The sequence below is a fragment of the Sander lucioperca genome, chromosome 20, assembly GCF_008315115.2.
Source record: "Sander lucioperca isolate FBNREF2018 chromosome 20, SLUC_FBN_1.2, whole genome shotgun sequence".
NCBI lineage: Eukaryota > Metazoa > Chordata > Actinopteri > Perciformes > Percidae > Sander > Sander lucioperca.
Window position 1 is genome coordinate 17,304,717 of NC_050192.1, and position 15,565 is coordinate 17,320,281.

The 15,565-nt window shown below is 40.1% G+C and overlaps 1 long non-coding RNA gene across 1 annotated transcript; it reads left to right on the top strand.

The window, feature by feature from the left end:
• Positions 1–261: 261 nt before the first annotated feature.
• LOC116053350 lies at positions 262–14,826 on the top strand. The gene is made up of 3 exons (XR_004105806.1): positions 262–344; positions 943–944; positions 14,815–14,826. It is a non-coding gene; the product is annotated as an uncharacterized LOC116053350 (long non-coding RNA).
• Positions 14,827–15,565: the final 739 nt, after the last annotated feature.

Sequence of the window (15,565 nt, forward strand, 5' to 3'; positions counted from 1 at the left end):
AAGGGGGTAGAGAGAAGGGATGACTCGCGGCAAAGGACTCAGCCCACATGGGGCGCACACTCTGCTGGGTGAGCTACAGGCCGCCCCAATAACTGCCTTTTGATTAATTTATAAAGTAATTTCTCATGATACACTTATGGCAATAAAATAGGTGAATGAAGAAGAACCTTAACTTGTTTTCTGGGGGTGTTTTGTCTTTCAGATCTTCCGTTTGAGGAGTACCTAGCATTTTCCACATTTTATGTGTGTCATGCAGTCTCCGTCTCGGTCTTGTCTCGGTCCAGATACACTCTGTTCTTGGTGATTACTTGGTCTTGGTTTAGGTGGTGTTGACTACAACACCGGTATGTATGAAAAATAAATAGCTTAGAGCAGGGGTCTCCAATAAGTAGCTCTCGAACTACTGGTAGCTCGTGAGCAGGTTTCCAGTAGCTCGCAGATAGGTTGACAAAAAATTACCCCAATATTAAAAGTGAGGTAGCTAACTTTGTGGGCCATAGACGTGTAAAGTGGTAATTTTTTCTTGGAACCTGATGGGAATATTTTCAGTGATGTAGCTAACTATGTGGGCTAAAAAGAACCTTGACATGAAGATAAGATTTTTCATAAGTGTAGGGAATTTTCTGGAAAAAGGTCGAAGGCCTGGAGGCCAGAGAATGGCTATTGCAATTTCAGCAAACAGTAGCTTCATTCAGCTTATGTGTGTTATGTAAATAAATGAAAGCGATGTGATGCAAGTAGCTCTTGGCCACTCTCGTTACTTTAAAGTAACCCTTAGATGAAGAAAGGTTGGAGACCCCTGGTTTAGAGGAACCAAAAGTGGCCACGTAACAATCGATCAGATCACGCAACACGCCAGAACCAAACAAACACAATTCAGCCAAGAGGAACTAAAGCCAGAGACTAAACCCACTCAAGGCCTAATGAGATAATCAGGTACAGCTGTGCCAGGTGAACACAGGAGCGCAGGTTGGGAGGTGGGGGATAAATGAGGGATAATCAGCTTCCAGCAGTGCATCAAGTCTATGCTATCAATTGCCTGTTGATAAAATGCCCCTTAAATCTAAACAAGAAACAGCCTCGGAAATAACATTACTTTTTTGCCCAAAACGAGGCCCATCATTGTGCCAAAAATAATATTTCCTGTGAAGAGTAATGCTCCGGAGAACGATTTCATTCATCAAAACATTGGATTTAATTCATTTCTACCTGTCCACACCAACCCTGGGAGCTGTGCCAGTGATGGCTTTTAGATGAATCAAATAATTCACTGTGCTTTTCCTCCAACAGAAGGCAGGGTGCTTTGTGTTGCCGAGCACATTGTGATAAAATACAAATGAATTGAGTAAGCAACAAGAGCCTGGCCACTGTCTCACTCTGCCTGTTTGTATGCAACAGTTGTATTGTCCAGTTGAACATTTTGCTGGTGTTGGATAAAACACAAAGCATGAAAGACTAAAGGGCACAAAAGGGTCATTTGGAGGTCAAAGAGCTTCAGAAAACCAAAATCCATTTGTGCCAGAATTATTTTTTAAAGTTTATGCCACATTCACGTCATGCCTTGCTGTTGGAAGAAAGGGTCTGTAAAGTGGGAGCTGTCAGACTCCTATCTGTAATTACAAGTAGAAACATACAGGGAATTTGTGACAGCTGCAATATCTGCCACTTGGGAAAAAGAAAATCTTCGCAAATGTCAACAAACTCATGGAAAAATAGCTCAAACTGCTGCATTCCTCACATGTGGGTGGTGTAAAATGAGCAGTTTCTCCCAACAAGTGCTCCAAACAACAGCCTACCTCCTTATGCGGATATTTGGCGCTCTTATACTTCGTCACCTTACTTCCTACTTTGCTCCAGTCATAACTACTATGGCCACTGGAGGGCGCTGCCACTATAAATGTAAATATAAGTTGTAATTGCTGCTGAATAAACGACTGACGCCAGGAACACACCGCGCGCTGAAGCGTCGCGAAAAGCCGTGAAGCGTAAATTCGTGCCTGATCGCGCGCCTGGCAGTTCTCCGCGCCGGTCACAAAGCAATCCTTCTCCTCTCCACTCTACAAAACGTGTCTCTCTCTCTCTCTCTCTCTCTCTCTCTCTCTCTCTCTCTCTCTCTCTCTCTCTCTCTCTCTCTCCCTCCCATTGAGTGTTTGGGTGTGTATGTGTGTGTCTGTCTGTCTCTCCGTGTGCCTGATTGCGTTTCTCACTGTAGACACAGCTGAGAAGTCAAAACCGCTAAAATCCCCATAAACCTCTGTGTTTTATTTTGAAATTTGGTTTATTTTGTTAAGTATCCAGCTGCACTGTGGTCTTTCTGTATGTGATTACCTGCCTGGCTTGACACATTCACAGCTAAATAAATAAATGGAGGATATGCGGAAACGATCGCTGCAGCGCCTGGGCTGGCGCAGCCGCTGCAGCGCGCGGGCCGGCGTTGCAGCGCGTGGGCTAACAAAGTCACTCCGTGCCTGATCGCAGCCAGCATGGGTGGATAAATAGAATAACATGGGCGCCAAAATGAAAATGGCTCCTCTTCATTGCGCATCGCAGCAATTTGCGGTGCTTCAGTTTGCGGTGCTTCAGTTTGCGGTGTGTTTTTTGTTGTTATGTGGTCGTTTTTCGGGGAAGGACAGTCTCGTTTCTTACTGTTCTTAGCCCGTGGAAGCATTCTACTTTTATTTTACAGAATTTGATTCTTAATTATTAATTGTCTCTCCAACATGAACCACAACCTGAAGCAGAAACAGCATATTTCTTCTTATCTTGTCATGAAGATGTTTGAATGTTAATTTGCACTGTCACTCTTCGAGGCATGTCTGACAATCTCAACAGGTGAGCAGCGGAAACGTAAACTCGAGTCTGACTGTTTAACCTTTTCCTGTGTGTGTCCTGTGTCGTGCATCATTTAAAGTAATCTGCTATATCGTCTCTAGTGTTGGACGTTTGTTTTCAACATATGGCATAACAAACTGCCGGCTGTGTGATAGAAACGATTATTTTTTCCTCTGAAGATGTTTAGATGGCTGCTTGACAGCCAACTGTGCACTAGAGAGTGGGGAGGGATAAATATGCAAAGAACAGATGGATGGATAGAACATAAGAGAGGAGAAATGGGGCGTTGTCAGTGGCAGCGTGAATGATCACTTTGAATGATTTACTTTGTATAAATCAAAATTTTCCAGATGGTGGATCCAAAGATAAAGGATTCAGCCTCTGGGGACCATTAACTATAAATTTCTTCTAAATCTGGTGGTTATCAATGTTTATGTATGTTATGTATCAATCAGTTTTATCAATATTGACATTTTAACACACAAATCACCAATCACTTACTTTTTGTATAGTGTAAAAACATTCAGGAGAGCAACATAATTCTTTCACCATCATTTATTGTGGCAACTAGATTCAGAGACGTAACACTAAACACTATAAGGCAAATGGGAAATATGAAATCTGAGAAGTATACAACAAGAAAAATATTTGAAAAATGAACTGAATAAAGACGATAAAGTAGGTTGAAGAGAGACAAAATAAATTGATAAAGTGCTGAGTGTATTGCACATACATAACAAATTACAATCCACCAATATTAAACACATAACCAGTATGAGATTTGTGGAAAATAGAGTTCATTCAAGACAGTTCGGTTGAATCTTAAGTTCAATTAAAGGGATACTTCACCAATTTAGCATTAAGCTTTGTCTCAGTAGAAACACGGTAGTATTTTTGAATGACTGTGCTTCCCTCCCTCATGTCCCCCTGAGAGGGGAGATCTCTGTATTGTGGGTCTGCAAAAAAATCTTCCGATGATGTAAAACGACGATTTTTGCTTCATCGGAAGATGTTTGCCCAGAGGCAAAGGACTACAGCCAGTACAAAGAGCTACTTCCGCGTAGCCCGTAGGGGGTTGGACTCCGGCATTCTCCGAAATCTCACGAACCAAAATGACTGTCAGCAATCTTGAATCTTCGCGTAGCTTAGTGGCTTCTCAGCATCAAAACTTTAGATAGATAGATAGATACATTTATTCATCCCGAAGGAAATTTTAGAACAATTATGTGCATTAAAACTACCGCACATGTGTACCAACGGGATACATTGGTACAGATCAGAGAATATGCAGGACAGACTACAGCTTCGCCCGCCTGCTATGGAGACCAGCGGTGCTGAACTTTACGGAGCATATCATGTGTGTCTATTGGAGGGACAGTCGCAGCTAACGAAACCCCTAATGTTCACAAAAATTCATTAAATTAAAATCGGACACCATAGGTAGCTTTATAAGACCTTGGGGTAGATGTTATGTAAGTGGCGTGACGAAATTCAAACTGTAAATATACGAAAGTTATGCCAAAAATGAAGCTAACTAGCTGCTATCTATATACATAGAATTGGAGGGACAGTTGCAGCTAACGAAACCCCTAATGTTCACAATAATTCATTAAATTGAAATCGGACACCATAGTTCGTTTTACAAGACCTTGGGGTAGATGTTATGTAAGTGGCGTGACAAAATTCAAACTGTAAATATACGAAAGTTATGCCGAAAATGAAGCTAACTAGCTGCTATCTGTACACATAGGATTGGAGGAACAGTCACAGCTAATGAAACCCGAGAACCGGTGACTTTCATTGGGTATGGAGGTTGCCGCTTTCTTATCAGGCTGTGTGGAGCTCCTAAAGTCCGATACGTCTTACGAAATTTGCAATAAGCCATCAATTTTCGTAAAATGGCCCATATTTGAACTTTATATAGTTGATTTCTCACTTAAAAAAGTATCAGAAGTGAATTTAAAAACGAAATAGCCCGACAAACAATGTTTAACTTTGTAGTGTCTGAAATATGAGACCTGCTGTCTCGTCTCCAATGTGTTTTACAGCCTACCAAGCGCTAATGCTAGTATTTGTTAGCTGAACTTTACGGAGCATATAATTTTTTTCTTATGTCGTTTGTATATAATGTCGTTTTTATATATTTTAATTGTGTAACCACTTGAGCCACAGTGAAACGTTGTTTCATGTATATGGTTGAAATGACAATAAAACACAGTTGAATTGAGTTGACCGTCTCTGTCTGTCTGTAAACGGTAGGCGTGGCTTGGGAGTGGACTCAGAGCGGCGAAGCAAGTGCATTCTGGGATTTGGTGTCTTTCATCCACATGAGCCAAAAACACATTTCCTGGCTTTTCTCGGCCTAGAAGGCACCAATTTCAGTTTTCTTTCACATTTATACTACATAAGTGACCCAATTTAAAGATACATTCAGCTTTCCAGCGGTGAAATATCCCTTTAAGATTAGACTTGCTGAGTGCCTGGGTAGCTCACCTGGTAGAGCAGGTGCCCATATATAGAATAATTGGCTAATAGGAGCTTTTCCATCATGATTGGTGACCTCTTCTCAGGGGTTCCCCAGGGCTCAATTCTTGGCCCCATTCTGTTTTCTTTATATATGCTGCCTTTAGGGGCTATTTCATTGTTACGCAGATGATTTGCAAATCTATTTGCCTATGAAAGCAAATGACAGTGTCGCACTAAACTCCCTGCTTAGTTGTATCGCTGATATTAAGCTGTGGCTTTCAGAAAACTTTCCTAATTTGAATGAAGATAAAACGGAGTGTATTATTTTCAGTACTTCAGGCACGCAAAATGGTCCAGCTTTGAGTTTGGGAGCTCTAGCATCTTACACGAGGTCAGCTGTCAAAAACATGGGGGTTACTTTTGATTGCAGCATGAAATTTGACAAGCAGATCAGTAATGTTGTTAGAATGAGTTTTTTCCAGCTTCGTCTCCTGGCTAAAGTTAAGCCTTTCCTCAACAGGCACGATCTAGAAAAGGCTATTCATGCCTTTCTTAGTTCTAGGTTGGATTATTGTAATGCTCTTTATGTTGGTCTAAATCAGACCTCCATCTCACGTCTTCAACTTGTGCAAAATGCAGCTGCTCGCCTTTTAACAAACACATCTAGACGTGCAAATATCACTCCTGTTCTCTACACCCTTCATTGGCTCCCTGTGCATTTTAGAATCGATTTTAAGATTTTATTGTTTGCTTTCAAGACCTTAAATGGTCTAGCCCCGGAGTATTTGTCTGAAATTTTAACTTTGCGGGAGCACAACCGGTCATTGCGTTCTTTAAACCAGCGACTTTTAGAAGTGCCAAGGTCTAGATATAAACGGTGGGGTGACCAGGCTTTTGCAGTTGCTGCCCCGAGACTCTGGAACAAGTTACCTCCTGATATTCGGACTATTACAGATGTAGCTCTTTTTAGGTCCAAACTTAAAACTTATCTGTTTAGTCTGGCTTTTAATACGTAGAAGTGGTGTGACAATTTCATTCTTCTGTTTCTTTGTAACTATTTCTGATTTTACTGTTTTCTATGTTCTCTCTATTGTATGATATGTGTTTTTATTCTTGGTTTCGATGTTAAGCACTTTGGATACCTGCTGGTTGCTGTAAAGTGCTATATAAATAAAGTTTGATTGATTGATTGATTGATTGATATAGAGGTTTACTCCATGACTCAACGGCCGCAGGTTCTACTCCGCCCTGTGGCCCTTTGCTGCATGTCATTCCCCTCTCTCTCTCCCCTTTCATGTCTTCAGCTGTCCTATATAAATAAAGGCCTAAAATGCCCAAAAAAATAATCTTTAAAAGATTAGACTTGCTGGTTCTGAAAGGAACATTGTTCCTAACCTACTTTCTAAAAAGTCCTTTGCGGTAAAAATCAGCAGACTTGACCACACTTGTGCTTTTAATGCTCATTACGGCAGCTGCCTACCCATCTGCTAATGAAACCAGACTCCCTGCGGTGTTTTCCACAACAATAAACCTCATTTCCCAAGGTTAAAGCTAACACAAAGCAGGGAGGCCTTGTATTTACACACAGAAAACACCACATGCATGAAACATTAAGTGAGGAGGAGGAAGGTGCTACTTTTTGACCCAGAAGAAGCAGACTGAGCTTTATTATTTGTTTGTTTTCTCCAACACTTCGTTGTGAACAGTTTCAGATGGAGCCAATGTTAAAGGATCCATTTTTTTAACTGCATCCTTGCTAAACGTCTGCATCGCTCTGACTCTATCCCCCCTAGGCAAATCTTTTGGAAAATTGAGCTTCCCTTTCTTTTGGGCATCACTGGAGGCTTGTGTTTGACCAGTCACTGCATAGGAGAAAAAACAGTCAGGGGTTGTCTTTAAACCAATCACAATGGGGTACTTTCCATAAAATCATCTCTCAATGCAAATCAAACCAGCTATTAGGATAACTGAAATAAAACCATGCCAATCTCTAGGTATGGTGAAGGGTATGTGATGATGTGGGACTATTTTAATTCCAAAGGCCAAGGGAACTTTATCAGGACGCATAGTATCCTGGATCCATGAAATAACTGGCCTTTAAAAATAAAAATCTGCCTGCATCTATGGGAATTTAACATAGGGGTGTACTGACTTATGCCCCCTGTAGTTTAAGGAAGAACATTCATTTATTTACGATATATTATTCATTCACAAAGAAAATTGGTGTCCTTAAAGGTTGGATTTTTCCTCATTTTTTTAATTAAGGCATTAAGATCAATTTCCAAAAGATGATTTTTTTTTATTCCTCTTTTTAGTCAACTTTAGCATGGGTGTGCAAACTTATGCACACCACTGTACACATATTCCACCAAAACAAGTTCCTTTCTAACACACACACACACACACACACACACAGAGTTCACAGAACATAACGAGCAGATACACACCATTCCTAACAAGGAGGTCAATCCTTCCCAGTGAAGGCTCCGTAATTCTGGGAAATCCAATTGTTAGAGGGCCATTCAGACTGTACTAGTTGGTTAAATATAGCTTTCTCACTTACTCACATATACAAGCACAAACACTAAGACACACACACTTTTCTCATTTGGGCTGACATCCAATGGGACGAATCGCTGCCGTTCACAGTTAATGTCATTTAGTATCGACAGACCTTTGCAGCGGTGGCTGCGGTGGCGGTGGCTCTGACTGCCACGGCCTCCTGCTTCATTGACTCACCTCCTCCAACTTCAAACTGAACTTTGCAGAAAGTTTGGACGTTCTTCCCTGTCCGCTCTGTGGACTAAACATCACCATTTGTTTATAGTTTATAGCTCATTTACCACTAGGACTGCAAGGGTGCAAACACCTGATAGCATTAGTTTGGAAAAAGTGTCACTGCGGCGCAAAGGGAGAAGCAGTCAGCTTACAGTGCGTATGTATGTTTTATTTTGTGCCCTTTATCTCTTTCTAAAGCCTCATTCCTGATAAAAAATGACATTGAAAACATTCAAATTCAATGAGTGCACCAGGTGAGTCGTAATTTATTTATTTAGAGAGATATATTGCCCTGTCAGACATTCTGTTTGCTAATCTCCATCTCTGCATGGCTATTTTCTCAGGAGGACTACATAATATATACACTGGCAACACTGATATGTCCAGGGCCCCATTTCAGGAAGGAGGTTTAACAAACTCTGAGTTTAACCCTGATCTCTGAGTTGATTTACACTGAGATGTGAAACTCTGAGTTTTCGGTTTCAGAACAGCTGATATGAGTTGGTTTAATCAACTCAGAGTAGGTTCATTCGCGTGCACCACCACAATAAAAAGGCAGTATGAATGGAGCTATGCTACTACGATTCACCATGGTAACAACCACAAACAAACGGGTCGGCGGAAATACTCATGCGCACATAGAGCAAGTTAAAAAAACAACACAGCGGCTGCTGCAAAAGAGAGAGACTTTACGTGGGAGAAAATTGCTGCTAGAGTAAATATTCCATTATGGTGTAGCCTATCATATTTTATCATAAGTATAGCCTAATATTACTGGTGAAATGGTATTGAACCTATAATCTATTTCATTTAGGTGCAATACTGCGCGCAAAAAAGTACTTCGTCTACTAATCCCACTGAGGCTGCAGCACCATCATTAACAGAATTATAATTCATAATCTTTTATTTCAAAGGGTTTACATCATTCACCTGCAATCCTGTGGAACTCCTTTTTAATGTCTCTTACTGGTTTGTGTCCAGGGATACAAAACATTTACAACACGTTTCAGAGCGAGTCACACTCTTCTGACGGCGCTACAGTGGCTTTACTAATATGCTTTGCATCACCAGTGTTGAAAAGAAAACCGCCGTTTTCAAAAAAAATGAATGTGACACAAATCATCTGCTGGGATGTAGAGCATGCCCAAGATGGGTAACGTTAGTGATATGAGGACAGATAAGGTTATGTAGCCTATAGGCTGCATAACAGACTGGGAAGAAAAACAATACCGCTCAAATAAGAAGTTATCTGAAAATTAAAATGTCGGGGCTTCAATATCATCTCCCGACAACACCATGCGAAGTAAAGCAGCTTCTTCATCAACGGGATCATCAGCGCAAGGAAATGCCATGAGTTTTGAGAAAAAAAAAACATTTTATAGTCTGCCTCTCTTTCTGAAACAGAAAACCCAGAGTTTCCCTCATCTCAGGGTTAACAAACTCAGAGTTTTCACTAAACCTGCTTTCTGAAATGGGGCCCAGTTTTCTACCGACACCCAGAAATAGGTTTGAAATCAAAATCAAAACAGACTTTTGAGTTGAGAAGGACTCCGAGGTTTCTTACGGCGTTAAAAGTTGGTGCTCTGCTGTTCACTCACAGTGGTGTCTCTCTCTGTGTTGCTATCCCTGCAAGTCTTATTTCTGTTTGTTATCGAAACTTTTAGTCAGGAGATAAATATAAGTTACATCTGTCTGTATTTCAGTATTGTTATCTGTTGATTCCTGGCAAGGGATGCCTGGTATGTTTGGGTTCAATCTCTGAATTTATATTTGTGAATGAACACTTTTTTTTTTGTTATTGTCTGTCAGGCTTGTTTGTTTTGCAATATCTACTCTTTACAGTAGCTCATACATACTTATTGTTTGTCCCTATAACTTATATACTATTATTGTTTGTGTGTGTGTGTGTGTGTGTGTGTGTGTGTGTGTGTGAACTGTACTGAGAGTATCTCTACGTTTCTAGCTTTCTGTATTTAGATGGATCTGTTTTCTCTCCAGCTAACTTTCAATCATTTCCAAGGACTTTCTTTCTCTCTGCGATGAAGTTGACTGTTGACATTGTCTGATAATTGAATCAAACGGAGTACTGTATGTCACTGAGGTTATACAATCTTTCTTCCATCCATTTTTGTAGCTTATACAAGTCTGGGTCGTGGTGGCAGCAGGCAAAGCGAGGTAGCCCAGACAATCTTTGCTCCAGCAATGTCCACCTCAATTCTCCCTAAATTGGGGATCCTAGGGGATTTTAAAGGCCAGATGAAATATTCCTCCAGCATGTTGAGGGCTGGCCCAAGGGTCTCCTCCCAGTTTCATGTGCCCAGAAAATCTCCAGAAAGGAAGCACCCCAACAAACAGCCAATGCCAGAATCACCTTGTAAATGTCGGAGCTCCTCACCCTGTCCTAAAGCCCAGCAACCCTGCGAAGGAAACTCACTTCAGATTCATTTATCCAATCTTATTCTTTCGGTCACCACCAAAGTCATCTTCTTTGTAAAATAACAAAAACTAGATCATTGTTTAATTCCAGAAGTGAATCACTGAAGAACATGCAAGCTTTGTCACCACGTTTTTTATTGATAGTCAAGATAATAATATTTCATATCATGCATTTTTCCATAAGTTTAAATGTTTTAAGTCGTCTTAGTCTAATATCGACAACGATTCATTTAGGGGATTACTCCCTTTCGCCGGATGTATGTCACCTTCCTCTGTCTTTGGGTTTACATAATGAGGAAACAGGATGTTAAAGGGTCTCTGGTTCTGCTTTAAAATGCTTGTCTTCATATTTGTCCAACAGATCATTCAGTGTTAGCAACTTATCTTCTTCCTCTACTCCCATGTCCTGTGGTATCCCACAAGGTTCCATACTTGGCCCGAACCTCTTCTCCATCTATTTGCTTCCAATAGGCCACATTATTCAAAAGCACATTTCTTTTCACTGTTATGCAGATGATACACATATCTACGTCCCCCTAGAGCCTAATAAGTACAACAATCTGACTGACCTCAATAAAACCAGTGTGTCCAAACGGCTGTGTCGAAGTTAACTTAGCTCTTGTTTTAACTTTTTGTGCATTGTCTCCATTTGAGGAGATCGCTTTAAGTTGTTTGTTAGTTTAACAATACATTATTTGATTTGTCCTTGAACCGTTTCCGCCTTTCCCTTGGTTTTCCCCTGGGTTTATTTATTTGTTCCGCCCCTGGATACGATAGGAACATAACAATTGTCTTCAAGACATCAAATCCTGGATAGCTACAAATTTTCTCCAGCTCAATGAGAATAAAACTGAAGTTATTTTTATTGACATTACTATTATTATTACCTTACTATTTATCATCACCGTTTTTCTCTTCTATTGTCTTTGGTTCCTTCTTTTAGTTTTTGTTTTCCTGTGCATGTTCTGTTAAGCACAATGGATCGTTGTGTGTAGTAAGTGTGTGTAAAGTGTTGCATAAATTAAATTGATGCTGAACGTACCTGTCCAATCTGAGTTTTCTGTTGCACGACTAAAACTAATTTGAACGAGCACGTTCCACCAAAACAAGTTCCTTCTCAAGGCTGTTTTGCAGCGGCACCATTGCTGTGTCTGGCTCTTAGCGCCGCCATTGACGATTGCGATTGGTTTAATGAAATGCCAATAAACCAACATGATCCAACCCCTTTGTCAGCTAAACTGTGCATGACTTGCCTGAGGAAATTAGATGGCAATTAGATTTAGCATTGAGCATTTATATTGCTACTGATTCTTCTTATATTGCTATTGATGTATTTTCATTGAATGTATATCACTGTGTAATTGTTTATTTAAAAAGGTGCTGTAGTCAAAGACCATTATCTTTCTATCGACTTCTTTCCATCCTCTCCTCTCTCCCTCTACAAACACTGTGATAAATTGATGGCAATTCATGCGGCTAAAGTTCCATTTTCTTGATTGAGCTCTCCTCTCCGTCAGTCAGTCAGTGTGAAGTCACGGTCTCTCTCTATCGCTCTCTCTCTCTCTCTCTCTCTCTCTCTCTCTCTCTTGCTTTCTCTCTCTCTCTCCACAGTTTTTCTGTGAGTCCAGTTAACCCTGGCAACCCTGAAAATTGGTCATTTAAGCCAATCACAGCTCTAATAATGTGAGCGAGACACTGTATAGTACAGAGAGGCAGAGGGCTTCAGTTGTCCGACCCTGTGTGTGTGTGTGTGTGTGTGTGTGTGCCTGCCTGTTTGATTTTGTGTGAAAGGGTTTATCTAAAGTAAAGGTTTTCCTTACATCAAACTCCATTTTTGATTCTATTTTTAATACCAGCATTCAGGACATTCCACACCAGCCGGTCCACCGCTCCCACACAAGAGATTCACAAGACACATACAAGTCAAACAAGCAATTGTCTGTTTACTGACATGAAAACACATGGTTGCTGAAAGTCATTTATCTAATTGTTTTGACATGCGAAAGAATCAAAGAGAAAGATTAGATGAGTATGGCCCATCTCATCAACAATCTAGTAATATAGAATAGTTCTATGACAATGAAAACTGCCTACACCAAGAACGATAACCATGCTATAACTATGAAGATGTGAGCATCCACACTATTGAAAGATAACGTTCTGCAAATAGTGCCCCAACAAGCCCCCCTAGGGGGGTCCATGGGCATGCTCCCCTGTAAGAAAATTTTGTCTATTTTAACGTTTCAATGCATCAATCTGGTGCACTTTGAAAAGAAATTCAGAGGTTAGACTTGATTATTCTTATCTATGGATGGAAATATTTGTGCTGTAGCCTGAACTATTTTGCACTTCAGAATTATAACCATGCACACACAGCTGGAATAGTTTTTTCTTCATATTTTTGCATTAATGTCACTAGGAAGCATACCAGTAGAAATATATATTCATATTTGTAAGTGGGATATATATATATATAAGTAAGTGGGATTGTCTGGAATCTGGCAATATAATAACCATTATGGTGGGATACACTGGCTAAGCAATTTACAAAAAATATCTGTGCTGACATAAATAGTTTACATGAGATTAAATTATAAAGTTGGAGACCATGTAGAAATTTTGTTGCAATTTCAAAACCGGATTACTCAGGAACCGCTTGTTGTACTGATGCATGTGTTGAGTGAAGAGTTTGTGAGATATTTCACAGAGAGTAATGGGTGTGCAGATATTTGTGCAGAATGCAAATATGATAACATTTTATGTAAGTTCAATGTTAATTTTCTTGCAAACCATTTGTCACAGCAAGGGGGTTAACACTTTTGCATGCGTTATATCCGCGTCACATTCTCATTAGGGGCTGAGCCCCCCCTAAAGGTCTGATCCTAGAATCACCCCTGCTGCTACTTCATACTTGTGCTCCACTACACCTCAGAGGGAAATGTTGTCATGTTTACTGCACTACATTTATCTGACAGCATCTGCTTTATTGCTTCACACCTGGGCTTGTTTCTGCAACAGCTCATTGAGTATCGGATACAATTAAAACTATTGAAAAAATATTTTCCTTTGACATTGGTCCAGTATTAAACGAGATCGCTGCAGTCGGCAAAGGTGAAACAAGCTACAAAGTAAGTTAATAGGACGTCAATTGTCCAGCTTGTTTTTACGTTCATAAAAGTGCTCGTTTTGCCACTGAGAGGCTCAAATTAATATTCTAAGTGTCTGACAACATTATGGAAAGGATTTCTAAGGAGGTCGGCCTTTCTGTTAAAGAGTAAGATCCTTTTTTTAAACATAAAATGTCCGCGAAATTGCGTTCACTACACCCACCAGACTCCATGTAAATAAACAGCAATTTTAGCATCGTAAAATATGGGCATTCTACATCTCTGAGCTCTGAGCAGCGCTTGCTCTGGCTGTCTTGAGCCTGCGTGTGTAGGGCGCACGACTACGTTTGGTCAATGTTTTCTTTCTTTCATTCCAATTTCGGGTCTATCAGTCACAGTGAAAACCAGGGACATTTCCGGGGACAGCTGTGGACGTCTGGTCACCCTATATTTAACTGATATTCAATTAAGACTAGGCTACAGACAAGCTAGCTAATGTAGGCCTTTGCTAACGTTACGACGTTTCAGCCGTGAATTTTATCGACTCGTGGTCTAGCTACATTGTATCCGCCACCTCGCTTCATTTATTTAGCAGTAACGTGGTGTGTTGCAGTAACGCTAACGTTACACGACATTAGAAGCATAAATGGTTTGATAAAACCCCCCAGACAAAAGACGCTAACGCGAGGTAATTACAACTAAGGTTAAACACAGAGATGTGATTGTTGAAGTTCAAGCTTTGTTTACCAGTTCCACACGGAAACGAAGCCGCTAACATTAATAACAAAATGCACAAAGTGCAGCATAAAAACGGACATCACACACAAAGGAAAAAATAAGAGTGAAAAAAAGAGAGAAAAGTAAGCTACATTACAAACAAACAAATCAGTACATACTGTGATAAAATCTCGCAATGTAAGGTATTTTGGAAGTCACACTGAGTAAATATACATAAATAATGTTGTACAAATGAATTATAAATACCATGATAATGTCAATGCCTGTTATATTAGGCTATGCAGTTGAACAAAGCAGAATAAAAAACGATTTTCTCACAGTGGGGAGTTTTTGGTAGCTATCATTATGAGCAATGTAACACATGTTAATAATTAAACTAAGTAGAAATTATCCAGTACAACTAAATTATAAAAAAAAAAAATATGGGAATGTCAATAATATACATCGGCTAATTGAGGAACTCAGTGGTAGTTATAAGGAAGGGTGATTTGATATAGTGTCCCAATCCTTGTGAAATTCATAGATTGCCTTAAACACTCCAATAGGCCCTCATTTCCTTATCTTATTGAGGTCTACGATGCAGTGTCTTTTTGGAGACTTGCTAGAAAACTATTAAAGTGAAGTCATTACATTTACCACTAACATTACTGCAACAAGGCTTGGTTGAATACTTGATTTTGATTGGTCAATCACTTCATTCTGTGATCTGGTATTTCTATATAACAGACCATTACCATGTATAACAGATCGTTGCCATGGAGTTCTGATTATTGAAGGGCTGACTGTTTTTTTAAACAAATACAATCATTTTTTTAAATCAATATTTGTGCTCAAAGGGAAAGAGCTAACAGAGCATTAGTTAGCTCCATTGTTAGCTCATCAGTGTGACCTGGTTTCCTCCAGAGAGTCGTGCTCATCAGTGGTAAGGTTAACCATCCCGACCAAGTAACCTTTATGAGTAGCCCTATTATAAGCTGTGGAATAAGCGGAATAATGTAGAGCGAGCCTGTTATTATCTCATTACCTGTTTCTCTAACCAAACTCCTAATTGTTTTGTCTCCACCTATAGAGTTGTGATAAGACCGAGGTGTACACCCAGCGGTTGCACAGTGAAAGTTGACATGTGCCATCAGCCCAATGCCATTGGCATTGTCATCGAAGGACATCCAGTGGTCAGAGGTCTTTACAACTTGTCAGAAGCATGCTGC